The sequence below is a fragment of the Pseudophryne corroboree genome, chromosome 1 (assembly GCF_028390025.1).
Source record: "Pseudophryne corroboree isolate aPseCor3 chromosome 1, aPseCor3.hap2, whole genome shotgun sequence".
NCBI classification, from domain to species: Eukaryota; Metazoa; Chordata; class Amphibia; order Anura; family Myobatrachidae; genus Pseudophryne; species Pseudophryne corroboree.
In genome coordinates, this window is record NC_086444.1 from 730,627,046 (window position 1) to 730,654,710 (window position 27,665).

At 42.6% G+C, this 27,665-nt stretch overlaps 9 non-coding genes and 50 pseudogenes across 9 annotated transcripts; all 59 read right to left on the reverse strand.

Annotated features, from left to right (window-relative positions):
* Positions 1-377: 377 nt before the first annotated feature.
* Positions 378-496, reverse strand: LOC134948921 (5S ribosomal RNA; annotated as a pseudogene).
* Positions 497-603: 107 nt separating this feature from the next.
* On the reverse strand, positions 604-722 carry LOC134945049 (5S ribosomal RNA; annotated as a pseudogene).
* A 556-nt stretch (positions 723-1,278) lies between these two features.
* On the reverse strand, positions 1,279-1,397 carry LOC134948172 (5S ribosomal RNA; annotated as a pseudogene).
* Positions 1,398-1,629: 232 nt separating this feature from the next.
* LOC134936490 (5S ribosomal RNA) lies at positions 1,630-1,748 on the reverse strand. Its single transcript, XR_010180504.1, has one exon. It is a non-coding gene; the product is annotated as a 5S ribosomal RNA (ribosomal RNA).
* Positions 1,749-1,855: 107 nt separating this feature from the next.
* LOC134949307 (5S ribosomal RNA) lies at positions 1,856-1,974 on the reverse strand (annotated as a pseudogene).
* Positions 1,975-2,081: 107 nt separating this feature from the next.
* LOC134945173 (5S ribosomal RNA) lies at positions 2,082-2,200 on the reverse strand (annotated as a pseudogene).
* Positions 2,201-2,758: 558 nt separating this feature from the next.
* On the reverse strand, positions 2,759-2,877 carry LOC134943636 (5S ribosomal RNA; annotated as a pseudogene).
* A 332-nt stretch (positions 2,878-3,209) lies between these two features.
* Positions 3,210-3,328, reverse strand: LOC134952593 (5S ribosomal RNA; annotated as a pseudogene).
* Positions 3,329-3,424: 96 nt separating this feature from the next.
* On the reverse strand, positions 3,425-3,543 carry LOC134941737 (5S ribosomal RNA; annotated as a pseudogene).
* Positions 3,544-3,650: 107 nt separating this feature from the next.
* Positions 3,651-3,769, reverse strand: LOC134938881 (5S ribosomal RNA; annotated as a pseudogene).
* Positions 3,770-3,876: 107 nt separating this feature from the next.
* On the reverse strand, positions 3,877-3,995 carry LOC134952692 (5S ribosomal RNA; annotated as a pseudogene).
* A 107-nt stretch (positions 3,996-4,102) lies between these two features.
* On the reverse strand, positions 4,103-4,221 carry LOC134942266 (5S ribosomal RNA; annotated as a pseudogene).
* Positions 4,222-4,553: 332 nt separating this feature from the next.
* Positions 4,554-4,672, reverse strand: LOC134940000 (5S ribosomal RNA; annotated as a pseudogene).
* A 107-nt stretch (positions 4,673-4,779) lies between these two features.
* LOC134935833 (5S ribosomal RNA) lies at positions 4,780-4,898 on the reverse strand. The gene has a single exon (XR_010180419.1). It is a non-coding gene; the product is annotated as a 5S ribosomal RNA (ribosomal RNA).
* A 556-nt stretch (positions 4,899-5,454) lies between these two features.
* LOC134948178 (5S ribosomal RNA) lies at positions 5,455-5,573 on the reverse strand (annotated as a pseudogene).
* A 232-nt stretch (positions 5,574-5,805) lies between these two features.
* Positions 5,806-5,924, reverse strand: LOC134936558 (5S ribosomal RNA). Its single transcript, XR_010180517.1, has one exon. It is a non-coding gene; the product is annotated as a 5S ribosomal RNA (ribosomal RNA).
* A 6,180-nt stretch (positions 5,925-12,104) lies between these two features.
* On the reverse strand, positions 12,105-12,223 carry LOC134950155 (5S ribosomal RNA; annotated as a pseudogene).
* A 107-nt stretch (positions 12,224-12,330) lies between these two features.
* Positions 12,331-12,449, reverse strand: LOC134950866 (5S ribosomal RNA; annotated as a pseudogene).
* Positions 12,450-12,781: 332 nt separating this feature from the next.
* Positions 12,782-12,900, reverse strand: LOC134933325 (5S ribosomal RNA; annotated as a pseudogene).
* A 331-nt stretch (positions 12,901-13,231) lies between these two features.
* On the reverse strand, positions 13,232-13,350 carry LOC134934501 (5S ribosomal RNA; annotated as a pseudogene).
* Positions 13,351-13,456: 106 nt separating this feature from the next.
* LOC134954408 (5S ribosomal RNA) lies at positions 13,457-13,575 on the reverse strand (annotated as a pseudogene).
* A 558-nt stretch (positions 13,576-14,133) lies between these two features.
* On the reverse strand, positions 14,134-14,252 carry LOC134940211 (5S ribosomal RNA; annotated as a pseudogene).
* Positions 14,253-14,584: 332 nt separating this feature from the next.
* LOC134948602 (5S ribosomal RNA) lies at positions 14,585-14,703 on the reverse strand (annotated as a pseudogene).
* Positions 14,704-14,810: 107 nt separating this feature from the next.
* On the reverse strand, positions 14,811-14,929 carry LOC134941748 (5S ribosomal RNA; annotated as a pseudogene).
* Positions 14,930-15,036: 107 nt separating this feature from the next.
* Positions 15,037-15,155, reverse strand: LOC134943603 (5S ribosomal RNA; annotated as a pseudogene).
* A 107-nt stretch (positions 15,156-15,262) lies between these two features.
* On the reverse strand, positions 15,263-15,381 carry LOC134951707 (5S ribosomal RNA; annotated as a pseudogene).
* A 107-nt stretch (positions 15,382-15,488) lies between these two features.
* LOC134942277 (5S ribosomal RNA) lies at positions 15,489-15,607 on the reverse strand (annotated as a pseudogene).
* A 331-nt stretch (positions 15,608-15,938) lies between these two features.
* LOC134938271 (5S ribosomal RNA) lies at positions 15,939-16,057 on the reverse strand (annotated as a pseudogene).
* Positions 16,058-16,164: 107 nt separating this feature from the next.
* On the reverse strand, positions 16,165-16,283 carry LOC134935888 (5S ribosomal RNA). The gene has a single exon (XR_010180420.1). It is a non-coding gene; the product is annotated as a 5S ribosomal RNA (ribosomal RNA).
* A 556-nt stretch (positions 16,284-16,839) lies between these two features.
* On the reverse strand, positions 16,840-16,958 carry LOC134940919 (5S ribosomal RNA; annotated as a pseudogene).
* Positions 16,959-17,190: 232 nt separating this feature from the next.
* Positions 17,191-17,309, reverse strand: LOC134936605 (5S ribosomal RNA). Its single transcript, XR_010180523.1, has one exon. It is a non-coding gene; the product is annotated as a 5S ribosomal RNA (ribosomal RNA).
* A 558-nt stretch (positions 17,310-17,867) lies between these two features.
* On the reverse strand, positions 17,868-17,986 carry LOC134933381 (5S ribosomal RNA; annotated as a pseudogene).
* Positions 17,987-18,541: 555 nt separating this feature from the next.
* LOC134950955 (5S ribosomal RNA) lies at positions 18,542-18,660 on the reverse strand (annotated as a pseudogene).
* A 107-nt stretch (positions 18,661-18,767) lies between these two features.
* Positions 18,768-18,886, reverse strand: LOC134943643 (5S ribosomal RNA; annotated as a pseudogene).
* Positions 18,887-19,444: 558 nt separating this feature from the next.
* Positions 19,445-19,563, reverse strand: LOC134938648 (5S ribosomal RNA; annotated as a pseudogene).
* Positions 19,564-19,670: 107 nt separating this feature from the next.
* On the reverse strand, positions 19,671-19,789 carry LOC134942409 (5S ribosomal RNA; annotated as a pseudogene).
* A 107-nt stretch (positions 19,790-19,896) lies between these two features.
* On the reverse strand, positions 19,897-20,015 carry LOC134949003 (5S ribosomal RNA; annotated as a pseudogene).
* A 332-nt stretch (positions 20,016-20,347) lies between these two features.
* LOC134947043 (5S ribosomal RNA) lies at positions 20,348-20,466 on the reverse strand (annotated as a pseudogene).
* Positions 20,467-20,573: 107 nt separating this feature from the next.
* LOC134953312 (5S ribosomal RNA) lies at positions 20,574-20,692 on the reverse strand. The gene has a single exon (XR_010185532.1). It is a non-coding gene; the product is annotated as a 5S ribosomal RNA (ribosomal RNA).
* A 107-nt stretch (positions 20,693-20,799) lies between these two features.
* LOC134936333 (5S ribosomal RNA) lies at positions 20,800-20,918 on the reverse strand (annotated as a pseudogene).
* Positions 20,919-21,248: 330 nt separating this feature from the next.
* Positions 21,249-21,367, reverse strand: LOC134944416 (5S ribosomal RNA; annotated as a pseudogene).
* A 107-nt stretch (positions 21,368-21,474) lies between these two features.
* Positions 21,475-21,593, reverse strand: LOC134949156 (5S ribosomal RNA; annotated as a pseudogene).
* Positions 21,594-21,700: 107 nt separating this feature from the next.
* LOC134948562 (5S ribosomal RNA) lies at positions 21,701-21,819 on the reverse strand (annotated as a pseudogene).
* Positions 21,820-21,926: 107 nt separating this feature from the next.
* Positions 21,927-22,044, reverse strand: LOC134934706 (5S ribosomal RNA; annotated as a pseudogene).
* Positions 22,045-22,151: 107 nt separating this feature from the next.
* On the reverse strand, positions 22,152-22,270 carry LOC134932520 (5S ribosomal RNA; annotated as a pseudogene).
* Positions 22,271-22,377: 107 nt separating this feature from the next.
* LOC134944274 (5S ribosomal RNA) lies at positions 22,378-22,496 on the reverse strand (annotated as a pseudogene).
* Positions 22,497-22,603: 107 nt separating this feature from the next.
* Positions 22,604-22,722, reverse strand: LOC134947532 (5S ribosomal RNA; annotated as a pseudogene).
* Positions 22,723-22,829: 107 nt separating this feature from the next.
* On the reverse strand, positions 22,830-22,948 carry LOC134948015 (5S ribosomal RNA; annotated as a pseudogene).
* Positions 22,949-23,055: 107 nt separating this feature from the next.
* Positions 23,056-23,174, reverse strand: LOC134938282 (5S ribosomal RNA; annotated as a pseudogene).
* A 107-nt stretch (positions 23,175-23,281) lies between these two features.
* LOC134935965 (5S ribosomal RNA) lies at positions 23,282-23,400 on the reverse strand. The gene has a single exon (XR_010180428.1). It is a non-coding gene; the product is annotated as a 5S ribosomal RNA (ribosomal RNA).
* A 556-nt stretch (positions 23,401-23,956) lies between these two features.
* On the reverse strand, positions 23,957-24,075 carry LOC134940941 (5S ribosomal RNA; annotated as a pseudogene).
* A 232-nt stretch (positions 24,076-24,307) lies between these two features.
* Positions 24,308-24,426, reverse strand: LOC134936652 (5S ribosomal RNA). The gene has a single exon (XR_010180532.1). It is a non-coding gene; the product is annotated as a 5S ribosomal RNA (ribosomal RNA).
* Positions 24,427-24,533: 107 nt separating this feature from the next.
* On the reverse strand, positions 24,534-24,652 carry LOC134949507 (5S ribosomal RNA; annotated as a pseudogene).
* Positions 24,653-25,210: 558 nt separating this feature from the next.
* Positions 25,211-25,329, reverse strand: LOC134933388 (5S ribosomal RNA; annotated as a pseudogene).
* Positions 25,330-26,110: 781 nt separating this feature from the next.
* Positions 26,111-26,229, reverse strand: LOC134940222 (5S ribosomal RNA; annotated as a pseudogene).
* Positions 26,230-26,561: 332 nt separating this feature from the next.
* LOC134947054 (5S ribosomal RNA) lies at positions 26,562-26,680 on the reverse strand (annotated as a pseudogene).
* A 107-nt stretch (positions 26,681-26,787) lies between these two features.
* On the reverse strand, positions 26,788-26,906 carry LOC134953434 (5S ribosomal RNA). Its single transcript, XR_010185578.1, has one exon. It is a non-coding gene; the product is annotated as a 5S ribosomal RNA (ribosomal RNA).
* Positions 26,907-27,013: 107 nt separating this feature from the next.
* Positions 27,014-27,132, reverse strand: LOC134936341 (5S ribosomal RNA; annotated as a pseudogene).
* Positions 27,133-27,462: 330 nt separating this feature from the next.
* On the reverse strand, positions 27,463-27,581 carry LOC134944477 (5S ribosomal RNA; annotated as a pseudogene).
* Between the last annotated feature and the right edge of the window lie 84 nt (positions 27,582-27,665).

Sequence of the window (27,665 nt, forward strand, 5' to 3'; positions counted from 1 at the left end):
AATGTGATTGACAGGAAATGGGTGTTACTGGGCGGAAACAGGCCGTTTTATGGGCGTGTGGGAAAAAACGCTACCGTTTCCGGAAAAAACACAGGAGTGGCCGGAGAAACAGAGGAGTGTCTGGGCGAACGCTGGGTGTGTTTGTGATGTCAAACCAGGAACAACAAGCACTGAACTGATCGCAGATGCCGAGTAAGTCTGAAGCTACTCAGAAACTGCTACGAGGTGTGTAATCGCAATATTGCGATTACTTCGTTCGCAATTTTAAGATGCTAAGATTCACTCCCAGTAGGCGGCGGCTTAGCGTGAGCAACTCTGCTAAAATCGCCTTGCGAGCGAACAACTCGGAATGACCTCCCATGTTGGCAGTATAAAAATTCCTACAGCACCTTGTATTCCCAGGTGGTTTTCCATCCATGTACTAACCAGGACCAACACTGCTTAGCTTCCAAGATCAGATGACATTGGCCGTATCCAGTGTGGTGTGGCTGTAGATGAGATTTGTTGTTTCTGTTACAGCTTATCTACTTCTAACTATTGGTACATATATGAATAAGTTTGAAAATGGAATGCATCTCAAGAACGGTGTTGGCAGCATAAAAATACCTACAGCACCTTGTATTCCCAGGTGTCCTCCCATCCAAGTACTAACCAGTACCAACACTGCTTAGCTTCCAAGATCAGAAGAGATTGGGCGTATCCAGTGTGGTGTGGCTGTAAACGAGCTTTGTGGTTTCTGTTAGAGCTTTTCTACTACTAACTACTGGTACATAAATAAATAAGTTTGAAAATGGAATGCATCAACAGAACGGTGTTGGCAGTATAAAAATACCTATGTCACAATGTATTCCCAGGTGGTCTCTCATCCAAGTACTAACCAGGCCCAACACTGCTTAGCTTCCAAGCTCAGATGAGATTGGGTGTATCCTTGTGGTGTCGTTGTAGATGTGATTTGTGGTTTCTGTTAGAGCTTTTCTACATCTAACTACTGGTACATAAATAAATAAGTTTGAAAATGGAATGCATCAACAGAACGGTGTTGGCAGTATAAGAATACCTACAGCACCTTGTATTCCCAGGTGGTCTCACATACAAGTACTAACCAAGCCACCACGGTTTAGCTTCCAAGATAAGATGAGATTGGGCGTATCCAGTGTCGTGTGGCTGAAGATGAGCTTTTTGGTATCTGTTAGAGCTTTTCTACTTCTAACTACTGGTACATAAATGAATAAGTTTGAAAATGGAATGCATCACAGAACGGTGTTGGCAGTATAAAAATACCTTCAACACCTTGTATTCCCAGGTGGTCTCCCATCCAAGTACTAACCAGGACAAACACTACTTCGCTTCCCATATCAGATGAGATTGGGCGTGTCCAGTGTTGTGTGGCTGTAGATGAAATTTGTTGTTTCTGTTAGAGCTTTTCTACTTCTAACTACTGTTACATAAATGACCAGGCCCAACACTGCTTAGCTTCCAAGCTCAGATGAGATTGGGTGTATCCTTGTTGTGTCGTTGTAGATGTGATTTGTGGTTTCTGTTAGAGCTTTTCTACATCTAACTACTGGTACATAAATAAATAAGTTTGAAATGGAATCTATCAACAGAACGATGTTGGCAGTATAAAAATACCTACAGCACCTTGTATTCCCAGGTGGTCTCCCATCCAAGTACTAACCAGGCCCAACATTGCTTAGCTTCCAAGATCTGATGAGATTGGGCATATACAGTGTGGTGTGGCTGTAGATGAGTTGTGTGGTTTCTGTAAGCGCTTTTCTACTTCTAACTACTGGTACATAAATGAATAAGATTGAAAATGGAATGCATCAACAGAATGGTGTTGACAGTATAAAAATATCTATAGCACCTTGTATTCCCTGGCAGTCTCCCATCCAAGCACTAACCATGCCCAACACTGCTTAGCTTCCTAGATCAGATGAGATTGGGAACATACAGTGTGGTGTGACTGTAGAACAGATTTGTAGCTTCTGTTAGAGCTTTTCTACTTCTAACTACTGGTACATAAATGAATAAGATTGAAAATGGAATGCATCAACAGAACAGTGTTGGCAGTATAAAAATACCTACAGCAACTTTTATTCCCAGGTGGTCTCCCATCCAACTACTAACCAGGCCAAACACTGCTTAGCTTCCAAGATCAGATTAGATTGGGCGCATCCAGTGTGGTGTGGCTGTATATGAGCTTTGTGGTTTCTGTAAGAGCTTTTCTACTTCTAACTACTGGTACATAAATGAATAAGTTTGAAATAGGAATGCATCAACAGAACGGTGTTAGCAGTATAAAAATGCCTACATCACCTTGTATTCCCAGGTGGTCTCCCACCCAATTTCTAACCAGTTCCAACAATGCTTAGCTTCCAAGAACAGATGAGATTGGACGTATAAAGTGTGGTGTGACTGTAGATGAGCTTTGTGGTTTCTGTTAGAGCTTTTCTACTTCTAACTACTGGTACATAAATGAATAAGTTTGAAATGGAAGGCATCAACAGAACGGTGTTGGCAGTATAAAAATACCTACAGCACCTTGTATTCCCAGGTGATCTCCCATCCGAGTACTAACCAGGTTCAACATAGCGTAGCTTTTAAGATCAGATGAGATTGGGCATATCCAGTGTGGTGTGGCTGTAGATGAGTTGTGTGGTTTCTGTAAGAGCTTTTCTACTTCTAACTACTGGTACATAAATAAATAAGATTGAAAATGGAATGCATCAACAGAACGGTGTTGGCAGTATAAATATACCTACAACACCTTGTATTCCCAGGAAGTCTCCCATCCAAGTACTAACCATGCCCAGCACTGCTTAGCTGCCAAGATAAGATGAGATCGGGCATGTCCAGTGTGGTGTGGCTGTAGATAAGCTTTGCGGTTTCTGTTAGAGCTTTTCTACTTCTAACTACTGGTACATAAATGAATAAGTTTGAAATAGGAATGCATCAACAGAACGGTGTTAGCAGTATAAAAATACCTAGATTACCTTGTATTCCCAGGTGGTTTCCCATCCAAGTACTAACCAGTTCCAACACTGCTACGCTTCCAAGAACAGATGAGATTGGACGTATAAAGTGTGGTGTGGATGTAGATGAGCTTTGTGGTTTCTGTTAGAGCTTTTCTACTTCTAACTACTGGTACATAAATGAATAAGTTTGAAATGGAATGCATCAACAGAACAGTGTTGACAGTATAAAAATACCTACAGCACCTTGAATTCCCAGGTGGTCTCCCATCCAAGTACTAACCATGACAAACACTGCTTAGCTTGCAAGACCAGATGAGAGTGGGAGTATCCAGTGTGGTGTAGCTGTAAGGATTTTGTTAGAGCTTTTCTACTTCTAACTACTGGTACATAAATAAATAGGTTTGAAAATGGAATGCATCAACAGAACGGCGTTGGCAGTATAAAAACAACTATAGCACCTTGTATTCCCAGGTGGTCTCCCATACAAGTACTAACCAGGACCAACACTGCTTAGTTTCCAAGATCAGATGATATTGGGCATATCCAGCGTGGTGTGGCTATAGAAGTTCTTTGTGGTTTCTGTTAGAGCTTTTCTACTTCTAACTATTGGTACATAAATGAATAAATTTGAAATAGGAATGCATCAACAGAACGGTGTTGGCAGTATAAAAATACCCACAGCACCTTGTATTCCTAGGTGGTCTCCCACCCAAGTACTAACTAGGCCCAACACTGCTTTGCTTCCAAGATCATTTGAGATTGGGCGTACCCAGTGTGATGTGGCTGTTGATGTGCTTTGTCGTTTCTGTTAAAGCTTTTCTACTTCTATCTACTGGTACATAAATGAATAAGTTTGAAAATGGAATGCATCAACAGAACGGTGTTGGCAGTATAAAAATACTTACAGCACCTTGTATTCCCAGGTGGTCTCCCATCCAAGTACTAAACAGGCCCAACACTGCTTAGCTTCCAAGATCAGATGAGATTGGGCGTATCTAGTGTGGTGCGGCTGTAGATGAGCTTCGTGGATTCTGTTAGAACTTTTCTACTTCTAACTACTGGTACATAAATGAATAAGTTTGAAAATGGAATGCATCAACAGAACGGTGTTGGCAGTATAAAAATACCTACAGCACCTTGTATTCCCAGGTGGTCTCCCATCCAATTACTAACCAGGCCCAACACTACTCAGCTTCCAAGAACAGACGAGATTAGGCATATCCAGTGTGGTGTGGCTGTAGATGAGCTTTTTGGTTTCTGTTAGAGCTTTTCTACTTCTAACTACTGGTACATAAATGAATAAGTTTGAAATAGGAATGCATCAACAGAACGGTGTTGGCAGTATAAAAATACCCACAGCACTATGTATTCCCAGGTGGTTTCCCATCCATGTACTGACCAGGACCAACACTGCTTAATTCCAAGATCAGATGAGATTGGCCGTATCCAGTGTGGTGTTGCTGTAGATGAGATTTATTGTTTCTGTTAGAGCTTTTCTACTTCTAACTACTGGTACATAAATGAATAAGTTTGAAAATGGAATGCATCGCAAGAACGGTGTTGGCAGCATAAAAATAGCTACAGCACCTTTTATTCCCAGGTGGTTTCCCATCCAAGTACTAACCAGGACCAATACTGCTTAGCTTCCAAGATCAGAAGAGATTGGGCATATCCAGTCTGGTGTGGCTGTAAATGAGCTTTGTGGTTTCTGTTAGAGCTTTTCAGCTTCTAACTATTGGTACATAAATAAATAAGTATGAAAATGGAATGCATCAACTGAACGACGTTAGCAGTATAAAAATAGCTACAGCACCTTGTATTCCCAGGTGGTCTACCATCCAAGTACTAACCAGGCCCAACACTGCTTAGCTTCCAAGTTCAGATGAGATTGGGCATATCCAGTGAGGTGTGGCTGTAGATGACCTTTGTGGTTTCTGTTAGAGCTTTTCTACTACTAACTACTGGTACATAAATAAATAAGTTTGAAAATGGAATGCATCAACAGAACGGTGTTGGCAGTATAAAAATACCTATGGCACAATGTATTCCCAGGTGGTCTCTCATCCAAGTACTAACCAGGCCCAACACTGCTTAGCTTCCAAGCTCAGATGAGATTGGGTGTATCCTTGTGGTGTCGTTGTAGATGTGATTTGTGGTTTCTGTTAGAGCTTTTCTACATCTAACTACTGGTACATAAATAAATAAGTTTGAAAATGGAATGCATCAACAGAACGGTGTTGGCAGTATAAGAATACCTACAGCACCTTGTATTCCCAGGTGGTCTCACATACAAGTACTAACCAAGCCACCACGGTTTAGCTTCCAAGATAAGATGAGATTGGGCGTATCCAGTGTCGTGTGGCTGAAGATGAGCTTTTTGGTATCTGTTAGAGCTTTTCTACTTCTAACTACTGGTACATAAATGAATAAGTTTGAAAATGGAATGCATCACAGAACGGTGTTGGCAGTATAAAAATACCTTCAACACCTTGTATTCCCAGGTGGTCTCCCATCCAAGTACTAACCAGGACAAACACTACTTCGCTTCCCATATCAGATGAGATTGGGCGTGTCCAGTGTTGTGTGGCTGTAGATGAAATTTGTTGTTTCTGTTAGAGCTTTTCTACTTCTAACTACTGTTACATAAATGACCAGGCCCAACACTGCTTAACTTCCAAGCTCAGATGAGATTGGGTGTATCCTTGTTGTGTCGTTGTAGATGTGATTTGTGGTTTCTGTTAGAGCTTTTCTACATCTAACTACTGGTACATAAATAAATAAGTTTGAAATGGAATCTATCAACAGAACGATGTTGGCAGTATAAAAATACCTACAGCACCTTGTATTCCCAGGTGGTCTCCCATCCAAGTACTAACCAGGCCCAACATTGCTTAGCTTCCAAGATCTGATGAGATTGGGCATATACAGTGTGGTGTGGCTGTAGATGAGTTGTGTGGTTTCTGTAAGCGCTTTTCTACTTCTAACTACTGGTACATAAATGAATATGTTATGCACACCAGTGCCTGCAGGAAAGTACTGGTGTCAGAACTGTTATGCACTCCAGTGTCTGCAGGAATGTACTGGTGTTTGAACTGTTATGCAAAACAAATGGACTCACAGACAAACTGGGGAATATGACATAACGTACACAGAAGGTAATAGGGTAACAAAATACACACAAAGTGAACAGAGAAGCCCAGAGGCTAAGGAACTGGGTATCTCCTTTGTATTAGAACTGCACAGATGGAAAAAGCAAGATGTTGTGTTTTAATACATAGAGAACCCGAAATGCTGTTGCTAAGGGCAACAGCAAAACCCTAAAGGGTTACCAACGGGTGTGGCAGTAAACTCCTTGGTCAGAGATGGAATGATAGACACAAGGAGAGTCTCCACAATCCTATTTCTCACTTGCAGTGCACAGGTTTTAGCTGACTGCCACTAAACTGACCCCTGACACCTAGCACAGTGAGACAGGATTAGACAGGCATGTCTTAGAATACAGCCGCAAACTTGCTAAGTTCACAGAGTGGTAACAGAACCCCAGCAAGCTAAATGACTGACTCCAGTCTTACTGCTAGGTCTGGATTGGCAGAGTGTAATACCAAATCCCCAGGCCTATTTGCAGTAAGCAACAAACAAATACAAAGCTACACAGTACTGGCTAACTTTCATGAACTGACTAACCAACAAAGATTCAGCAGCATCTGCTTACCCTGAAAAGAGGCCTTATAAAGCAGGTGCTGTCCACGCCCCACTCAGACCTCACAGACTGTGAGCACAAAAACCAGCACCGGATCCCCTGCCGTGCACAGAGCCTATAACCACTGCACAGCAAAAGACCCGAACCGGAGTATCAGCTGCGCTCAGGTTACTCCACTAGCACTTGTCTCCCGGTTGCCATGACGACGTGGCAGCACAGGGCAGGAGACCCTAACAGTACCCCCCCTCTGACGAGGGGTCAAAGAACCCCTACCACCGGGTTTATCGGGGAACTGCGAGAAGAAAGAGCGTATCAGTCTGGGGGCATGAAGATCACAACTGCGCACCCACGACCGCTCCTCCGGGCCATACCCCTTCCAGTGCACCAAAAATGACAGCCGACCCCGAACCACCTTGGAGTCAAGAATCCTTTCAACAACAAACTCCCTCTGGCCACGTATCAGAAGAGGGGAAGGTCTTCCACTGGAAGAAGGATTACTAATCGCCCGTTTTAAAAGGGAACAATGAAATGTTTTATTGATACCCAAAGAACGGGGCAGATCTAACTGAAATGCCACCGGATTGATAACCCTGGTGATCTTATAAGGGCCGATGAACCGGGGCCCTAACTTATGAGATGGCTGTCTCAACTTCAAATTCTTGGTAGACAACCAGACGAAGTCTCCTAATTTGAAGCTGCAGGGTCTTTTCCGCTTATCAAAAACCCTTTTGGTCACTAATGACACAGACACAAGGGCTTTCTTCACTTTCCGCCAAATACCTCTAAGGACCGAAACCACAGAGGAACCACCAGGCGTGGAGTCCAGGGGGTCAAAAGAATTGGCCTTAGGATGATGCCCATACACACAAAGGAAGGGAGAGATCCCTGTAGCAGAGTGAGCCGCGTTGTAATAGGCAAACTCCGCCATGGACAGATGAGCAACCCAGTCAGTCTGACACTTGGAGACATAACACCTGAGGAACTGCTCCAAGGACTGGTTCACCCTTTCAGTCTGCCCATTAGACTGCGGATGGTAGCCTGACGACAAGCTGACAGAAATCTGGAGATCGGAACAAAATGCCCTCCAGAATTTGGCCACAAACTGGGATCCGCGGTCAGAGACCACATCAAGTGGCAACCCGTGGAGACGCACAACATGCAGCATAAATAATTCAGACAGGCGTCTGGCTGATGGCAGCCCAACCAGTGGAACGAAGTGCGCCATCTTCGAAAACCTGTCAACGACAACCCAGATGGCTGTCATCCCCGAGGATTTGGGCAAGTCCACCACAAAATCCATTGAAATGTGGGTCCATGGCTTAGATGGGATAGAGAGTGGATGTAATGGGCCAACAGGAACCCCTCTAGGAGTCTTATTTCGGGCACAGATGTCACATGCCCGAACCCACTGATCCACATCCTTAGCCACCGAGGGCCACCACACCGCCCTAGATAGCAACTCCCGAGTTCTGGCAATACCCGGGTGACCTGCCGACTTCTTGGCATGGAATTCCAGGAACACTCGCTGTCTTAACCTAGGAGGCACAAACAAAAGACCTACCGGAAGGTCTGGAGGAGCCTGCTCCTGTGCTCTAAGGACTAATGACAAGAGGTCCTGGGTAATGCCCACTTTAATACATGATGGGGAAACAATGGGCAACGGCTCCTCGGTGGTCTCCTGGATTGGAGCAAAACTCCGCGAGAGCGCATCAGCCTTGATGTTTTTTGACCCAGGGCGATATGTTATCAAAAAATTAAAGCGAGCAAAAAACAAAGCCCATCGTGCCTGCCTGGCATTGAGACGCTTCGCTGACTCTAAATATGCCAGATTCTTATGGTCAGTGAGAATTGAGACCACAAACTTAGCCCCCTCAAGCCAGTGTCTCCACTCCTCGAGTGCATCCTTAATAGCCAACAATTCCCGGTTACCCACGTCATAATTCATCTCGGCAGGCGAAAATTTACGGGAAAAGTAAGCACAGGGATGAAGGCGATTATCAGACACTCCCATCTGAGAAAGCACTGCCCCAATACCCATCTCAGAGGCATCCACCTCCACCACAAAAGGACGCTCTGGATCTGGGTGTCGCAGCACCTTGGCCGAAACAAATGCCCTTTTGAGACGGGCAAAAGCCGCTTTAGCCTCACAAGACCAGTGAGCAACATCCGCCCCTTTCTTAGTGAGTGCCACCAAGGGCGCCACTATAGACGAAAATCCAGCGATAAATCGTCTATAAAAATTCGCAAAGCCCAGGAAACGCTGAAGCGCCTTCAAACTAGTGGGCTGCACCCAATCCAGGACTGCCTGTACCTTGGAACCCTCCATTTGGAAACCTTCTGGGGAGATAATATATCCTAGAAATGCGATTTGCTGAACTTCAAATTCGCACTTCTCCAGCTTCGCCCCAAGCCGGTGGTCTCTGAGTTTCTGGAGGACTAAGCGTACATGCTTCCGATGTTCCTCCAGGGAATGGGAGAAGATTAGGATGTCATCTAAGTATACAACTAAGAATCTATCCAAATATTCCCTGAGCACATCATTCATGAAATCCTGGAAGACTGCCGGGGCATTACAGAGTCCAAAAGGCATCACCAAATATTCATAATGCCCTGAGTGGGTATTAAAGGCAGTCTTCCATTCATCCCCCTCTCTTATTCGGATTAGATTGTATGCACCGCGTAGGTCAATCTTAGAAAAAATGGTGGCAGTACGAAGCTGGTCAAACAAGACCGAAATGAGAGGCAGTGGGTATGAGTTTTTAATCGTGATACGGTTCAATTCCCTGAAGTCGATGCAGGGTCGCAACGAACCGTCCTTTTTACCCACGAAGAAGAACCCCGACCCAACTGGAGACTGTGAAGGTCTGATAAATCCCTTAGCCAAGTTCTCCTGAATGTACTCTGCCATAGCCTGAGTCTCAGGACGTGACAGGGAGTACAACCTGCTCTTGGGAAGCTTAGCATTTGGCAACAAATCAATGGCACAGTCATAGGGGCGATGGGGAGGTAGTACCTCTGCAACTTTTTTGGAGAACACGTCCGCAAAATCTGCATAACACCCTGGCAATCCTGGCAAACTTAGCTGCGAGAGCCTGACTGGAAGGCTCAAGCAACTCCTGAAACAATCAGTACCCCAACTAAGAATCTCCCTAGAGACCCAGTCAAATTGAGGATTGTGGGCCCTTAACCAGGGTAACCCCAACACCAATGGGGCAAAAGTACAGACAGTCACATAAAAGGACAATTTTTCAGAGTGTGTGGCTCCAATAAACAAAGAAATCTGGCTAGTGCAAGAGGTAATTTTACCTTGGGATAATGGTTCCCCGTTTAACCCACAAATCTCAATTTCCGATGCCAAGGGTACTAAGGGAACAGAGTGTTTCAGGGCGAATTGGCGGTCCATAAAAACCCCGTCGGCCCCACTGTCCACAAAGGCCTCAGTCTTGACAGTTTGACCGAGGATCTTCAAGGTCACCGGAATGATAAAAGTCTTCTTGGGAAATTCTGACTTCTGGCCTGACAGGATATTTCCCATCACCCTCAGGCCCTGAAGTTTTCCGGCTTTTCTGGGCATGATACTACCACATGACCTTTATTCCCACAGTACAAACACAACCCCTGCTGTCTCCTCCGCGTCTTCTCACGCGAGGAGAGGCGGGTAGCCCCAATCTGCATAGGCTCCTCAGAAAATTCCTCAGAGTCTGAGGTTCCCTTGGGAAGGAAGGAAATCTCAGTCTCCCTTTCAAGCCTACGCTCTCTCAGCCGTCTATCCACCCGGATGGATAACTGCATGAGCTGATCCAAGCTATCAGGCAAGGGATATTGTACCAGTTGGTCCTTTATCTGGTTAGAAAGACCTCTTCGGTACTGGTGTCTCAGGGCTGGGTCATTCCACTGGGTATCATGGGCCAACCTCCGAAACTCCGTACAGTAAACCTCAACTGGCCTTCGCCCTTGCTTAAGGATCGAAATCTGAGCCTCGGCTGAGGCCGTCTTGTCAGGGTCATCATACAACATGCCCAGTGCCGTAAAAAAAGCATCAACACTTTTAAGCGACGGACAGTCAGGCTGCAACCCATATGCCCAGACCTGTGGGTCTCCTTGTAGCAAGGAAATCACTATGCCCACCCGCTGAATCTCCGACCCAGAAGACTGAGGCCTAAGCCGGAAGTATAGCTTGCAGCTCTCCTTGAAACAAAAGAACTGCGAGCGATCTCCAGAAAAACGATCCGGGAGATTTACTTTCGGCTCCTTAACCCCTGCAGGTGCTGCTGCTGCGGGAGCTCCACCAGCAGCCTGGGAGGTGTGCATTTTAATGGACAAATCATTAAATTGTCGAGTCAGGACCTGCACCTGATCGACCACCTGTTGCAACGTATTTTGAGGGGTATGCTCCATATTCCCACAAAATTTCAACAGGAGTATTAGGCTGCTGAATATGTTATGCACACCAGTGCCTGCAGGAAAGTACTGGTGTCAGAACTGTTATGCACTCCAGTGTCTGCAGGAATGTACTGGTGTTTGAACTGTTATGCAAAACAAATGGACTCACAGACAAACTGGGGAATATGACATAACGTACACAGAAGGTAATAGGGTAACAAAATACACACAAAGTGAACAGAGAAGCCCAGAGGCTAAGGAACTGGGTATCTCCTTTGTATTAGAACTGCACAGATGGAAAAAGCAAGATGTTGTGTTTTAATACATAGAGAACCCGAAATGCTGTTGCTAAGGGCAACAGCAAAACCCTAAAGGGTTACCAACGGGTGTGGCAGTAAACTCCTTGGTCAGAGATGGAATGATAGACACAAGGAGAGTCTCCACAATCCTATTTCTCACTTGCAGTGCACAGGTTTTAGCTGACTGCCACTAAACTGACCCCTGACACCTAGCACAGTGAGACAGGATTAGACAGGCAAGTCTTAGAATACAGCCGCAAACGTGCTAAGTTCACAGAGTGGTAACAGAACCCCAGCAAGCTAAACGACTGACTCCAGTCTTACTGCTAGGTCTGGATTGGCAGAGTGTAATACCAAATCCCCAGGCCTATTTGCAGTAAGCAACAAACAAATACAAAGCTACACAGTACTGGCTAACTTTCATGAACTGACTAACCAACAAAGATTCAGCAGCATCTGCTTACCCTGAAAAGAGGCCTTATAAAGCAGGACAGCACGTCCACGCCCCACTCAGACCTCACAGACTGTGAGCACAAAAACCAGCACCGGATCCCCTGCCGTGCACAGAGCCTATAACCACTGCACAGCAAAAGACCCGAACCGGAGTATCAGCTGCGCTCAGGTTACTCCACTAGCACTTGTCTCCCGGTTGCCATGACGACGTGGCAGCACAGGGCAGGAGACCCTAACAGAATAAGATTGAAAATGGAATGCATCAACAGAATGGTGTTGACAGTATAAAAATACCTATAGCACCTTGTATTCCCTGGCAGTCTCCCATCCAAGCACTAACCATGCCCAACACTGCTTAGCTTCCTAGATCAGATGAGATTGGGAACATACAGTGTGGTGTGACTGTAGAACAGATTTGTAGCTTCTGTTAGAGCTTTTCTACTTCTAACTACTGGTACATAAATGAATAAGTTTGAAAATGGAATGCATCAACAGAACAGTGTTGGCAGTATAAAAATACCTACAGCAACTTTTATTCCCAGGTGGTCTCCCATCCAACTACTAATCAGGCCAAACACTGCTTAGCTTCTAAGTTCAGATGAGATTGGGGACATCCAGTGTGCTGTGGCTGTAGAACAGATTTGTGGTTTCTATTAGATCTTTTCTACTTCTAACTACTGGTACATAAATGAATAAATTTGAAATAGGAATGCATCAACAGAACGGTGTTGGCAGTATAAAAATACTTACTGTACCTTGTATTTCCAGGAGATCTCCGACCAAGTACTAACCAGGTCCAACAATGCTTAGCTTCCAAGATCAGATGAGATAAGGCGTATCCAGTGTGGTGTGGCTGTAGATGTGCTTTTTGGTTTCTATTAGAGCTTTTCTACTTCTAACTACTGGTACATAAATGAATAAATTTGAAATGGTAATGCATCAACAGAACGGTGTTGGCAGTATAAAAATACCTATAGCACCTTGTCCTTCCAGGTGGTCTCCCAACCAAGTACTAACCTGGTCCAACACTGCTTAGCTACCAAGATCAGATGAGATTAGGTGTATCCAGTGTGGTGTGGCTGTAGATGAGCTTTGTGGTTTCTGTTAGAGCTTTTCTACTTCTAACTACTGGTACATAAATTAATAAGTTTGAAAATGGAATGCATCAACAGAACGGTGTTGGCAGTAAAAAATAACTACGGTACCTTGTATTCACAGGTGGTCTCCCATCAAAACTAACCAGACCCAACACTGCTTAGCTTCCAAGATCAGAGTAGATTGGGCGTATCCAGCGTGGTGTGGCTGTAGATGAGTTTTGTTGTTTCTGTTAGAGCTTTTCTACTTCTAACTACTGGTACATAAATGAATAAGTTTGCAAATGGAATGCCTCAAAAAGAAAGGTGTTGGCAGTATAAAAATACCTACAGCACCTTGTATTCCCAGGTGGTATCCCATCCAAGTACTAACCTGGACCAACATTGCTTAGCTGCCAAGATCAGATGATATTGGGCGTATCCAGTGTGGTGTGGCTGTAGATGAGCTTTGTGGTTTCTGTTAGAGCTTTTCTACTTCTAACTACCGGTACATTAATGAATAAGTTTGAAATGGAATGCATCAACAGAACAGTGTTGGCAGTATAAAAATACCTACAGCACCTTTTATTCCCGGGTGGTCTCCCATCAAAGTACTAACCAGGCCCAACACTGCTTAGCTTCCAAGATCAGATTAGATTGGGCGCATCCAGTGTGGTGTGGCTGTATATGAGCTTTGTGGTTTCTGTTAGAGCTTTTCTACTTCTAACTACTGGTACATAAATGAATAAGTTTGAAATAGGAATGCATCAACAGAACGGTGTTAGCAGTATAAAAATGCCTACATCACCTTGTATTCCCAGGTGGTCTCCCACCCAATTTCTAACCAGTTCCAACAATGCTTAGCTTCCAAGAACAGATGAGATTGGACGTATAAAGTGTGGTGTGGCTGTAGATGAGCTTTGTGGTTTCTGTTAGAGCTTTTCTACTTCTAACTACTGGTACATAAATGAATAAGTTTGAAATGGAAGGCATCAACAGAACGGTGTTGGCAGTATAAAAATACCTACAGCACCTTGTATTCCCAGGTGATCTCCCATCCGAGTACTAACCAGGTTCAACATAGCGTAGCTTTTAAGATCAGATAAGATTGGGCATATCCAGTGTGGTGTGGCTGTAGATGAGTTGTGTGGTTTCTGTAAGAGCTTTTCTACTTCTAACTACTGGTACATAAATAAATATGATTGAAAATGGAATGCATCAACAGAACGGTGTTGGCAGTATAAATATACCTACAACACCTTGTATTCCCAGGAAGTCTCCCATCCAAGTACTAACCATGCCCAGCACTGCTTAGCTGCCAAGATAAGATGAGATCGGGTATGTCCAGTGTGGTGTGGCTGTAGATAAGCTTTGCGGTTTCTGTTAGAGCTTTTCTACTTCTAACTACTGGTACATAAATGAATAAGTTTGAAATAGGAATGCATCAACAGAACGGTGTTAGCAGTATAAAAATACCTAGATTACCTAGTATTCCCAGGTGGTTTCCCATCCAAGTACTAACCAGTTCCAACACTGCTACGCTTCCAAGAACAGATGAGATTGGACGTATAAAGTGTGGTGTGGATGTAGATGAGCTTTGTGGTTTCTGTTAGAGCTTTTCTACTTCTAGCTACTGGTACATAAATGAATAAGTTTGAAATGGAATGCATCAACAGAACAGTGTTGACAGTATAAAAATACCTACAGCACCTTGAATTCCCAGGTGGTCTCCCATCCAAGTACTAACCATGACAAACACTGCTTAGCTTACAAGACCAGATGAGAGTGGGCGTATCCAGTGTGGTGTAGCTGTAGATGAGCTGTGAGGATTTTGTTAGAGCTTTTCTACTTCTAACTACTGGTACATAAATAAATAGGTTTGAAAATGGAATGCATCAACAGAACGGCGTTGGCAGTATAAAAACAACTATAGCACCTTGTATTCCCAGGTGGTCTCCCATACAAGTACTAACCAGGACCAACACTGCTTAGTTTCCAAGATCAGATGATATTGGGCATATCCAGCGTGGTGTGGCTATAGAAGTTCTTTGTGGTTTCTGTTAGAGCTTTTCTACTTCTAACTACTGGTACATAAATGAATAAATTTGAAATAGGAATGCATCAACAGAACGGTGTTGGCAGTATAAAAATACCCACAGCACCTTGTATTCCTAGGTGGTCTCCCACCCAAGTACTAACTAGGCCCAACACTGCTTTGCTTCCAAGATCATTTGAGATTAGGCGTACCCAGTGTGATGTGGCTGTTGATGTGCTTTGTCGTTTCTGTTAAAGCTTTTCTACTTCTATCTACTGGTAGATAAATGAATAAGTTTGAAAATGGAATGCATCAACAGAACGGTGTTGGCAGTATAAAAATACTTACAGCACCTTGTATTCCCAGGTGGTCTCCCATCCAAGTACTAAACAAGCCCAACACTGCTTAGCTTCCAAGATCAGATGAGATTGGGCGTATCTAGTGTGGTGCGGCTGTAGATGAGCTTTGTGGATTCTGTTAGAACTTTTCTACTTCTAACTACTGGTACATAAATGAATAAGTTTGAAAATGGAATGCATCAACAGAACGGTGTTGGCAGTATAAAAATACCTACAGCACCTTGTATTCCCAGGTGGTCTCCCATCCAATTACTAACCAGGCCCAACACTACTCAGCTTCCAAGAACAGACGAGATTAGGCATATCCAGTGTGGTGTGGCTGTAGATGAGCTTTTTGGTTTCTGTTAGAGCTTTTCTACTTCTAACTACTGGTACATAAATGAATAAGTTTGAAATAGGAATGCATCAACAGAACGGTGTTGGCAGTATAAAAATACCCACAGCACTATGTATTCCCTGGTGGTTTCCCATCCATGTACTAACCAGGACCAACACTGCTTAATTCCAAGATCAGATGAGATTGGCCGTATCCAGTGTGGTGTTCTGTAGATGAGATTTATTGTTTCTGTTAGAGCTTTTCTACTTCTAACTACTGGTACATAAATGAATAAGTTTGAAAATGGAATGCATCGCAAGAACGGTGTTGGCAGCATAAAAATACCTACAGCACCTTTTATTCCCAGGTGGTTTCCCATCCAAGTACTAACCAGGACCAACACTGCTTAGCTTCCAAGATCAGAAGAGATTGGGCATATCCAGTCTGGTGTGGCTGTAAATGAGCTTTGTGGTTTCTGTTAGAGCTTTTCTGCTTCTAACTATTGGTACATAAATAAATAAGTATGAAAATGGAATGCATCAACTGAACGACGTTAGCAGTATAAAAATAGCTACAGCACCTTGTATTCCCAGGTGGTCTACCATCCAAGTACTAACCAGGCCCAACACTGCTTAGCTTCCAAGTTCAGATGAGATTGGGCATATCCAGTGAGGTGTGGCTGTAGATGAGCTTTGTGGTTTCTGTAAGAGCTTTTCTACTACTAACTACTGGTACATAAATAAATAAGTTTGAAAATGGAATGCATCAACAGAACGGTGTTGGCAGTATAAAAATACCTATGGCACAATGTATTCCCAGGTGGTTTCTCATCCAAGTACTAACCAGGCCCAACACTGCTTAGCTTCCAAGCTCAGATGAGATTGGGTGTATCCTTGTGGTGTCGTTGTAGATGTGATTTGTGGTTTCTGTTAGAGCTTTTCTACATCTAACTACTGGTACATAAATAAATAAGTTTGAAAATGGAATGCATCAACAGAACGGTGTTGGCAGTATAAGAATACCTACAGCACCTTTTATTCCCAGGTGGTCTCACATACAAGTACTAACCAAGCCACCACGGTTTAGCTTCCAAGATAAGATGAGATTGGGCGTATCCAGTGTCGTGTGGCTGTAGATGAGCTTTGTGGTTTCTGTTAGAGCTTTTCTACTTCTAACTACTGGTACATAAATGAATAAGTTTGAAAATGGAATGCATCACAGAACGGTGTTGGTAGTATAAAAATACCTTCAACACCTTGTATTCCCAGGTGGTCTCCCATCCAAGTACTAACCAGGACAAACACTACTTCGCTTCCAATATCAGATGAGATTGGGCGTATCCAGTGTTGTGTGGCTGTAGATGAAATTTGTTGTTTCTGTTAGAGCTTTTCTACTTCTAACTACTGTTACATAAATGACCAGGCCCAACACTGCTTAGCTTCCAAGCTCAGATGAGATTGGGTGTATCCTTGTTGTGTCATTGTAGATGTGATTTGTGGTTTCTGTTAGAGCTTTTCTACATCTAACTACTGGTACATAAATAAATAAGTTTGAAATGGAATCTATCAACAGAACGATGTTGGCAGTATAAAAATACCTACAGCACCTTGTATTCCCAGGTGGTCTCCCATCCAAGTACTAACCAGGCCCAACATTGCTTAGCTTCCAAGATCTGATGAGATTGGGCATATACAGTGTGGTGTGGCTGTAGATGAGTTGTATGGTTTCTGTAAGAGCTTTTCTACTTCTAACTACTGGTACATATATGAATAAGATTGAAAATGGAATGCATCAACAGAATGGTGTTGACAGTATAAAAATACCTATAGCACCTTGTATTCCCTGGCAGTCTCCCATCCAAGCACTAACCATGCCCAACACTGCTTAGCTTCTAAGTTCAGATGAGATTGGGGACATCCAGTGTGCTGTGGCTAAAGAACAGATTTGTGGTTTCTATTAGATCTTTTCTACTTCTAACTACTGGTACATAAATTAATAAATTTGAAATAGGAATGCATCAACAGAACGGTGTTGGCAGTATAAAAATACTTACTGTACCTTGTATTTCCAGGAGATCTCCGACCAAGTACTAACCAGGTCCAACAATGCTTAGCTTCCAAGATCAGATGAGATAAGGCGTATCCAGTGTGGTGTGGCTGTAGATGTGCTTTGTGGTTTCTGTTAGAGCTTTTCTACTTCTAACTACTGGTACATAAATGAATAAATTTGAAATGGTAATGCATCAACAGAACGGTGTTGGCAGTATAAAAATACCTACAGCACCTTGTCGTTCCAGGTGGTCTCCCAACCAAGTACTAACCTGGTCCAACACTGCTTAGCTACCAAGATCAGATGAGATTAGGTGTATCCAGTGTGGTGTGGCTGTAGATGAGCTTTGTGGTTTCTGTTAGAGCTTTTCTACTTCTAACTACTGGTACATAAATTAATAAGTTTGAAAATGGAATGCATCAACAGAACGGTGTTGGCAGTAAAAAATAACTACAGTACCTTGTATTCACAGGTGGTCTCCCATCAAAACTAACCAGACCCAACACTGCTTAGTTTCCAAGATCAGAGTAGATTGGGCGTATCCAGTGTGGTGTGGCTGTATATGACCTTTGTGGTTTCTGTTAGAGCTTTTCTACTTCTAACTACTGGTACATAAATGAATAAGTTTGAAATAGGAATGCATCAACAGAACGGTGTTAGCAGTATAAAAATGCCTACAACACCTTGTATTCCCAGGTGGTCTCCCACCCAATTTCTAACCAGTTCCAACATTGCTTAGCTTCCAAGAACAGATGAGATTGGACGTATAAAGTGTGGTGTGGCTGTAGATGAGTTTTGTGGTTTCTGTTAGAGCTTTTCTACTTCTAACTACTGGTACATAAATGAATAAGTTTGAAATGGAATGCATCAACAGAACGGTGTTGGCAGTATAAAAATACCTACAGCACCTTGTATTCCCAGGTGATCTCCCATCCGAGTACTAACCAGGTTCAACATAGCGTAGCTTTTAAGATCAGATGAGATTGGGCGCATCCAGTGTGGTGTGGCTGTAGATGAGTTGTGTGGTTTCTGTAAGAGCTTTTCTACTTCTAAATACTGGTACATAAATAAATAAAATTGAAAATGGAATGCATCAACAGAACGGTGTTGGCAGTAAAAATATACCTACAACACCTTGTATTCCCAGGAAGTCTCCCATCCAAGTACTAACCATGCCCAGCACTGCTTAGCTGCCAAGATAAGATGAGATCGGGCATGTCCAGTGTGGTGTGGCTGTAGATAAGCTTTGCGGTTTCTGTTAGAGCTTTTCTACTTCTAACTACTGGTACATAAATGAATAAGTTTGAAATAGGAATGCATCAACAGAACGGTGTTAGCAGTATAAAAATACCTAGATTACCTTGTATTCCCAGGTGGATTCCCATCCAAGTACTAACCAGTTCCAACACTGCTACGCTTCCAAGAACAGATGAGATTGGACGTATAAAGTGTGGTGTGGATGTAGATGAGCTTTGTAGTTTCTGTTAGAGCTTGTCTACTTCTAACTACTGGTACATAAATGAATAAGTTTGAAATGGAATGCATCAACAGAACGGTGTTGACAGTATAAAAATACCTACAGTACCTTGAATTCCCAGGTGGTCTCCCATCCAAGCACTAACCATGACAAACACTGCTTAGCTTGCAAGATCAGATGAGAGTGGGCGTATCCAGTATGGTGTAGCTGTAGATGAGCTGTGAGGATTTTGTTAGAGCTTTTCTACTTCTAACTACTGGTACATAAATAAATAGGTTTGAAAATGGAATGCATCAACAGAACGGCGTTGGCAGTATAAAAACAACTATAGCACCTTGTATTCCCAGGTGGTCTCCCATCCAAGTACTAACCAGGACCAACACTGCTTAGTTTCCAAGATCAGATGATATTGGGCATATCCAGTGTAGTGTGGCTATAGAAGTTCTTCGTGGTTTCTGTTAGAGCTTTTCTACATCTAACTACTGGTACATAAATGAATAAATTTGAAATAGGAATGCATCAACAGAACGGTGTTGGCAGTATAAAAATACCTACAGCATCTTGTATTCCTAGGTGGTCTACCATCCAAGTACTAACTAGGCCCAACACTGCTTAGCTTCCAAGATCATTTGAGATTGGGTGTACCCAGTGTGATGTGGCTGTTGATGTGCTTTGTGGTTTCTGTTAAAGCTTTTCTACTTCTATCTACTGGTACATAAATGAATAAGTTTGAAAATGGAATGCATCAACAGAACGGTGTTGGCAGTATAAAAATACCTACAGCACCTTGTATTCCCAGGTGGTCTCCCATCCAATTACTAACCAGGCCCAACACTACTCAGCTTCCAAGAACAGACGAGATTGGGCATATCCAGTATGTTGTGGCTGTAGATGAGCTTTTTGGTTTCTGTTAGAGCTTTTCTACTTCTAACTACTGGTACATAAATGAATAAGTTTGAAATAGGAATGCATCAACAGAACGGTATTGGCAGTATAAAAATACCCACAGCACTATGTATTCCCAGGTGGTTTCCCATCCATGTACTAACCAGGACCAACACTGCTTAATTCCAAGATCAGATGAGATTGGCCGTATCCAGTGTGGTGTTGCTGTAGATGAGATTTGTTGTTTCTGTTAGAGCTTTTCTACTTCTAACTACTGGTACATAAATGAATAAGTTTGAAAATGGAATGCATCGCAAGAACGGTGTTGGCAGCATAAAAATACCTACAGCACCTTTTATTCCCAGATGGTTTCCCATCCAAGTAGTAACCAGGACCAACACTGCTTAGCTTCCAAGATCAGAAGAGATTGGGCATATCCAGTCTGGTGTGGCTGTAAATGAGCTTTGTGGTTTCTGTTAGAGCTTTTCTACTTCTAACTATTGGTACATAAATAAATAAGTATGAAAATGGAATGCATCAACTGAACGACGTTGGCAGTATAAAAATAGCTACAGCACCTTGTATTCCCAGGTGGTCTCCCATCCAAGTACTAACTAGGCCCAACACTGCTTAGCTTCCAAGATCAGATGAGATTGGGCGTATCCAGTGAGGTGTGGCTGTAGATGAGCTTTGTGGTTTCTATTAGAGCTTTTCTACTTCTAACTGCTGGTACATAAATGAATAAGTTTGAAAATGGAATGCATCAACAGAACGACGTTGGCAGTATAAAAATACCTACAGCACCCTATATTCCCAGGTGGTCTCCCATCCAAGTACTAAGCAGGGCCAATACTGCTTAGCTTCCAACATCAGAAGAGACTGGGCGTATCCAGTGTGGTGTGGCTGTAGATGAGCTTTGCTGTTTCTGTTAGAGCTTTTCTACTTCTAACTACTGGAACATAAATAATTAAGTTTGAAAATGGAATGCATCAACAGAACGACGTTGGCAGTATAAAAATACATACAGCACCCATTCCCAGGTGGTCTCCCATCCAAATACTAACCAGGGCCAACACTGCTTAGTTTCCAACATCAGTAGAGATTGGGCGCACCCAGTGTGGTGGGGCTGTAGATGAGTTTTGAGGTTTCTGTTACAGGTTTTCTACTTCTAACTAATTGTATATAAATGAATAAGTTAGAAAATGGAATGCCTCAACAGAACGGTGTTGGCAGTATAAAAATACCTACAGCACCTTGTATTCCCAGGTGGTCTCCCAACCAAGTACTAACCAGGCCCAACACTGCTTAGCTTCCAAGATCAGAGGAGATAGGGCGTATCCAGTGTGGTGTGGCTGTAGATGAAATCAGTTGTTTCTGTTAGAGCTTTTCTACTTCTAACTACTGGTACATAAATGAATAAGTTTGAAAATAGAATGCATCTAAAGAACAGTGTTGGCAGTATAAAAATACATACAGCACCTTGTATTCCCAGGTGGTCTCCCATCCAAGTACTAACCAGGCCCAACACTGCTTAGCTTTCAAGATCAGATGAGATTGGGCATATCCAATGTGGTGTGGCTGTAGATAAGCATTGTGGCTTCTGTTAGAGCTTTTCTACTTCTAACTACTGGTACATAAATGAATAAGTTTGAAAATGGAATGCATCAACAGTATAGTGTTGGCAGTATAAAAATACCTAGAGCACCTTGTATTCCCAGGTGGTCTCCCATTCAAGTACTAACCAGGGACAACACTGCTTAGCTTTCAAGATCAGATAAAATCGAGCGTATCCAGTGTGGTGTGGCTGTAGATAAGCATTGTGGTTTCTGTTAGAGCTTTTCTACTTCTAACTACTGGTACATAAATGAATAAGTTTGAAAATGGAATGCCTCAACAGAACGGTGTTGGCAGTATAAAAATACCTACAGCACCTTATATTCCCAGGTGGTCTCCCATCCAAGTACTAACCAGGCCCAACACTGCTTAGCTTCCAAGATCAGAGGAGATTGGGCGTACCAGGGTGGTGTGGCTGTAGACAAAATTTGTAGTTTCTGTTAGAGCTTTTCTACTTCTAACTACTGGTACATAAATGAATAAGTTTGAAAATGGAATGCATCAACAGAACGGTGTTGGCAGTATAAAAATACCTACAGCACCTTGTATTCCCAGGTGGTTTCCCATCCAAGTACTAACCAGGCCCAAGACTGCTTAGCTTTAAAGATCAGATGAGATTGGGCGTATCCAGTGTGGTGTGGCTGTAGATAGGCATTGTGGTTTCTGGTAGAGCTTTTCTACTTCTAACAACTGATACATAAATGAATAAGTTTGAAAATGGTATGCCTCAACAGAACGGTGTTGGCAGTTTAAAATTACCTACAGCACCTTGTATTCCCAGGTGGTTTCCCATCCAAGTACCAACCAGGCACACCACTGCTTAGCTTCCAAGATCAGAGGAGATTGGGCGTATCCAGTGTGGAGTGTCTGTAGATGAGCTTTGTGGTTTCTGTTATAGCTTTTCTACTTCTAACTACTGGTGCATAAATTAATAAGTTTGAAAATGGAATGCATCAATAGAACTGTGTTGGCAGTATAAAAATACCTACAGCACCTTGTATTCCCAGGTATTCTCCCATCCAAGTACTAAGCAGTCCCAACAATGCTTAGCTTCCAAGATCTGAGGAGATTGGGCGTATACAGTGTGGTGTGGCTGTAGATGAAATTTGTTGTTTTAGTTAGAGCTTTTCTACTTCTAACTACTGGTACATAAATGAATAAGTTTGAAAATGAAATGCATCTAAAGAACAGTGTTGGCAGTATAAAAATACATACAGCACCTTGTATTCCCAGGGGGTCTCCCATCCAAGTACTAACCAGGGACAACACTGTTTAGCGTTCAAGATCAGAGGAGATTGGGCATATCCAGTGTGGTGTGGCTGTAGATGAGCTTTGTTGTTTCTGTTAGAGCTTTTCTACTTCTAACTACTGGTACATAAATGAATAAGTTTGAAAATGGAATGCATCGCAAGAACGGTGTTGGCAGCATAAAAATACCTACAGCACCTTTTATTCCCAGGTGGTTTCCCATCCAAGTACTAACCAGGACCAACACTGCTTAGCTTCCAAGATCAGAAGAGATTGGGCATATCCAGTCTGGTGTGGCTGTAAATGAGCTTTGTGGTTTCTGTTAGAGCTTTTCTGCTTCTAACTATTGGTACATAAATAAATAAGTATGAAAATGGAATGCATCAACTGAACGACGTTAGCAGTATAAAAATAGCTACAGCACCTTGTATTCCCAGGTGGTCTACCATCCAAGTACTAACCAGGCCCAACACTGCTTAGCTTCCAAGTTCAGATGAGATTGGGCATATCCAGTGAGGTGTGGCTGTAGATGAGCTTTGTGGTTTCTGTAAGAGCTTTTCTACTACTAACTACTGGTACATAAATAAATAAGTTTGAAAATGGAATGCATCAACAGAACGGTGTTGGCAGTATAAAAATACCTATGGCACAATGTATTCCCAGGTGGTCTCTCATCCAAGTACTAACCAGGCCCAACACTGCTTAGCTTCCAAGCTCAGATGAGATTGGGTGTATCCTTGTGGTGTCGTTGTAGATGTGATTTGTGGTTTCTGTTAGAGCTTTTCTACATCTAACTACTGGTACATAAATAAATAAGTTTGAAAATGGAATGCATCAACAGAACGGTGTTGGCAGTATAAGAATACCTACAGCACCTTTTATTCCCAGGTGGTCTCACATACAAGTACTAACCAAGCCACCACGGTTTAGCTTCCAAGATAAGATGAGATTGGGCGTATCCAGTGTCGTGTGGCTGTAGATGAGCTTTGTGGTTTCTGTTAGAGCTTTTCTACTTCTAACTACTGGTACATAAATGAATAAGTTTGAAAATGGAATGCATCACAGAACGGTGTTGGTAGTATAAAAATACCTTCAACACCTTGTATTCCCAGGTGGTCTCCCATCCAAGTACTAACCAGGACAAACACTACTTCGCTTCCAATATCAGATGAGATTGGGCGTATCCAGTGTTGTGTGGCTGTAGATGAAATTTGTTGTTTCTGTTAGAGCTTTTCTACTTCTAACTACTGTTACATAAATGACCAGGCCCAACACTGCTTAGCTTCCAAGCTCAGATGAGATTGGGTGTATCCTTGTTGTGTCATTGTAGATGTGATTTGTGGTTTCTGTTAGAGCTTTTCTACATCTAACTACTGGTACATAAATAAATAAGTTTGAAATGGAATCTATCAACAGAACGATGTTGGCAGTATAAAAATACCTACAGCACCTTGTATTCCCAGGTGGTCTCCCATCCAAGTACTAACCAGGCCCAACATTGCTTAGCTTCCAAGATCTGATGAGATTGGGCATATACAGTGTGGTGTGGCTGTAGATGAGTTGTATGGTTTCTGTAAGAGCTTTTCTACTTCTAACTACTGGTACATATATGAATAAGATTGAAAATGGAATGCATCAACAGAATGGTGTTGACAGTATAAAAATACCTATAGCACCTTGTATTCCCTGGCAGTCTCCCATCCAAGCACTAACCATGCCCAACACTGCTTAGCTTCCAAGATCAGATGAGATTGGGGACATACAGTGTAGTGTGACTGTAGAACAGATTTGTAGCTTCTGTTAGAGCTTTTCTACTTCTAACTACTGGTACATAAATGAATAAGTTTGAAAATGGAATGCATCAACAGAACAGTGTTGGCAGTATAAAAATACCTACAGCAACTTTTATTCCCAGGTGGTCTCCCATCCAACTACTAACCAGGCCAAACACTGCTTAGCTTCTAAGTTCAGATGAGATTGGGGACATCAAGTGTGCTGTGGCTAAAGAACAGATTTGTGGTTTCTATTAGATCTTTTCTACTTCTAACTACTGGTACATAAATTAATAAATTTGAAATAGGAATGCATCAACAGAACGGTGTTGGCAGTATAAAAATACTTACTGTACCTTGTATTTCCAGGAGATCTCCGACCAAGTACTAACCAGGTCCAACAATGCTTAGCTTCCAAGATCAGATGAGATAAGGCGTATCCAGTGTGGTGTGGCTGTAGATGTGCTTTGTGGTTTCTGTTAGAGCTTTTCTACTTCTAACTACTGGTACATAAATGAATAAATTTGAAATGGTAATGCATCAACAGAACGGTGTTGGCAGTATAAAAATACCTACAGCACCTTGTCGTTCCAGGTGGTCTCCCAACCAAGTACTAACCTGGTCCAACACTGCTTAGCTACCAAGATCAGATGAGATTAGGTGTATCCAGTGTGGTGTGGCTGTAGATGAGCTTTGTGGTTTCTGTTAGAGCTTTTCTACTTCTAACTACTGGTACATAAATTAATAAGTTTGAAAATGGAATGCATCAACAGAACGGTGTTGGCAGTAAAAAATAACTACAGTACCTTGTATTCACAGGTGGTCTCCCATCAAAACTAACCAGACCCAACACTGCTTAGCTTCCAAGATCAGAGTAGATTGGGCGTATCCAGTGTGGTGTGGCTGTATATGACCTTTGTGGTTTCTGTTAGAGCTTTTCTACTTCTAACTACTGGTACATAAATGAATAAGTTTGAAATAGGAATGCATCAACAGAACGGTGTTAGCAGTATAAAAATGCCTACATCACCTTGTATTCCCAGGTGGTCTCCCACCCAATTTCTAACCAGTTCCAACAATGCTTAGCTTCCAAGAACAGATGAGATTGGACGTATAAAGTGTGGTGTGGCTGTAGATGAGCTTTGTGGTTTCTGTTAGAGCTTTTCTACTTCTAACTACTGGTACATAAATGAATAAGTTTGAAATGGAAGGCATCAACAGAACGGTGTTGGCAGTATAAAAATACCTACAGCACCTTGTATTCCCAGGTGATCTCCCATCCGAGTACTAACCAGGTTCAACATAGCGTAGCTTTTAAGATCAGATAAGATTGGGCATATCCAGTGTGGTGTGGCTGTAGATGAGTTGTGTGGTTTCTGTAAGAGCTTTTCTACTTCTAACTACTGGTACATAAATAAATATGATTGAAAATGGAATGCATCAACAGAACGGTGTTGGCAGTATAAATATACCTACAACACCTTGTATTCCCAGGAAGTCTCCCATCCAAGTACTAACCATGCCCAGCACTGCTTAGCTGCCAAGATAAGATGAGATCGGGTATGTCCAGTGTGGTGTGGCTGTAGATAAGCTTTGCGGTTTCTGTTAGAGCTTTTCTACTTCTAACTACTGGTACATAAATGAATAAGTTTGAAATAGGAATGCATCAACAGAACGGTATTGGCAGTATAAAAATACCCACAGCACTATGTATTCCCAGGTGGTTTCCCATCCATGTACTAACCAGGACCAACACTGCTTAATTCCAAGATCAGATGAGATTGGCCGTATCCAGTGTGGTGTTGCTGTAGATGAGATTTGTTGTTTCTGTTAGAGCTTTTCTACTTCTAACTACTGGTACATAAATGAATAAGTTTGAAAATGGAATGCATCGCAAGAACGGTGTTGGCAGCATAAAAATACCTACAGCACCTTTTATTCCCAGATGGTTTCCCATCCAAGTAGTAACCAGGACCAACACTGCTTAGCTTCCAAGATCAGAAGAGATTGGGCATATCCAGTCTGGTGTGGCTGTAAATGAGCTTTGTGGTTTCTGTTAGAGCTTTTCTACTTCTAACTATTGGTACATAAATAAATAAGTATGAAAATGGAATGCATCAACTGAACGACGTTGGCAGTATAAAAATAGCTACAGCACCTTGTATTCCCAGGTGGTCTCCCATCCAAGTACTAACTAGGCCCAACACTGCTTAGCTTCCAAGATCAGATGAGATTGGGCGTATCCAGTGAGGTGTGGCTGTAGATGAGCTTTGTGGTTTCTATTAGAGCTTTTCTACTTCTAACTGCTGGTACATAAATGAATAAGTTTGAAAATGGAATGCATCAACAAAACGACGTTGGCAGTATAAAAATACCTACAGCACCCTATATTCCCAGGTGGTCTCCCATCCAAGTACTAAGCAGGGCCAATACTGCTTAGCTTCCAACATCAGAAGAGACTGGGCGTATCCAGTGTGGTGTGGCTGTAGATGAGCTTTGCTGTTTCTGTTAGAGCTTTTCTACTTCTAACTACTGGAACATAAATAATTAAGTTTGAAAATGGAATGCATCAACAGAACGACGTTGGCAGTATAAAAATACATACAGCACCCATTCCCAGGTGGTCTCCCATCCAAATACTAACCAGGGCCAACACTGCTTAGTTTCCAACATCAGTAGAGATTGGGCGCACCCAGTGTGGTGGGGCTGTAGATGAGTTTTGAGGTTTCTGTTACAGGTTTTCTACTTCTAACTAATTGTATATAAATGAATAAGTTAGAAAATGGAATGCCTCAACAGAACGGTGTTGGCAGTATAAAAATACCTACAGCACCTTGTATTCCCAGGTGGTCTCCCAACCAAGTACTAACCAGGCCCAACACTGCTTAGCTTCCAAGATCAGAGGAGATAGGGCGTATCCAGTGTGGTGTGGCTGTAGATGAAATCAGTTGTTTCTGTTAGAGCTTTTCTACTTCTAACTACTGGTACATAAATGAATAAGTTTGAAAATAGAATGCATCTAAA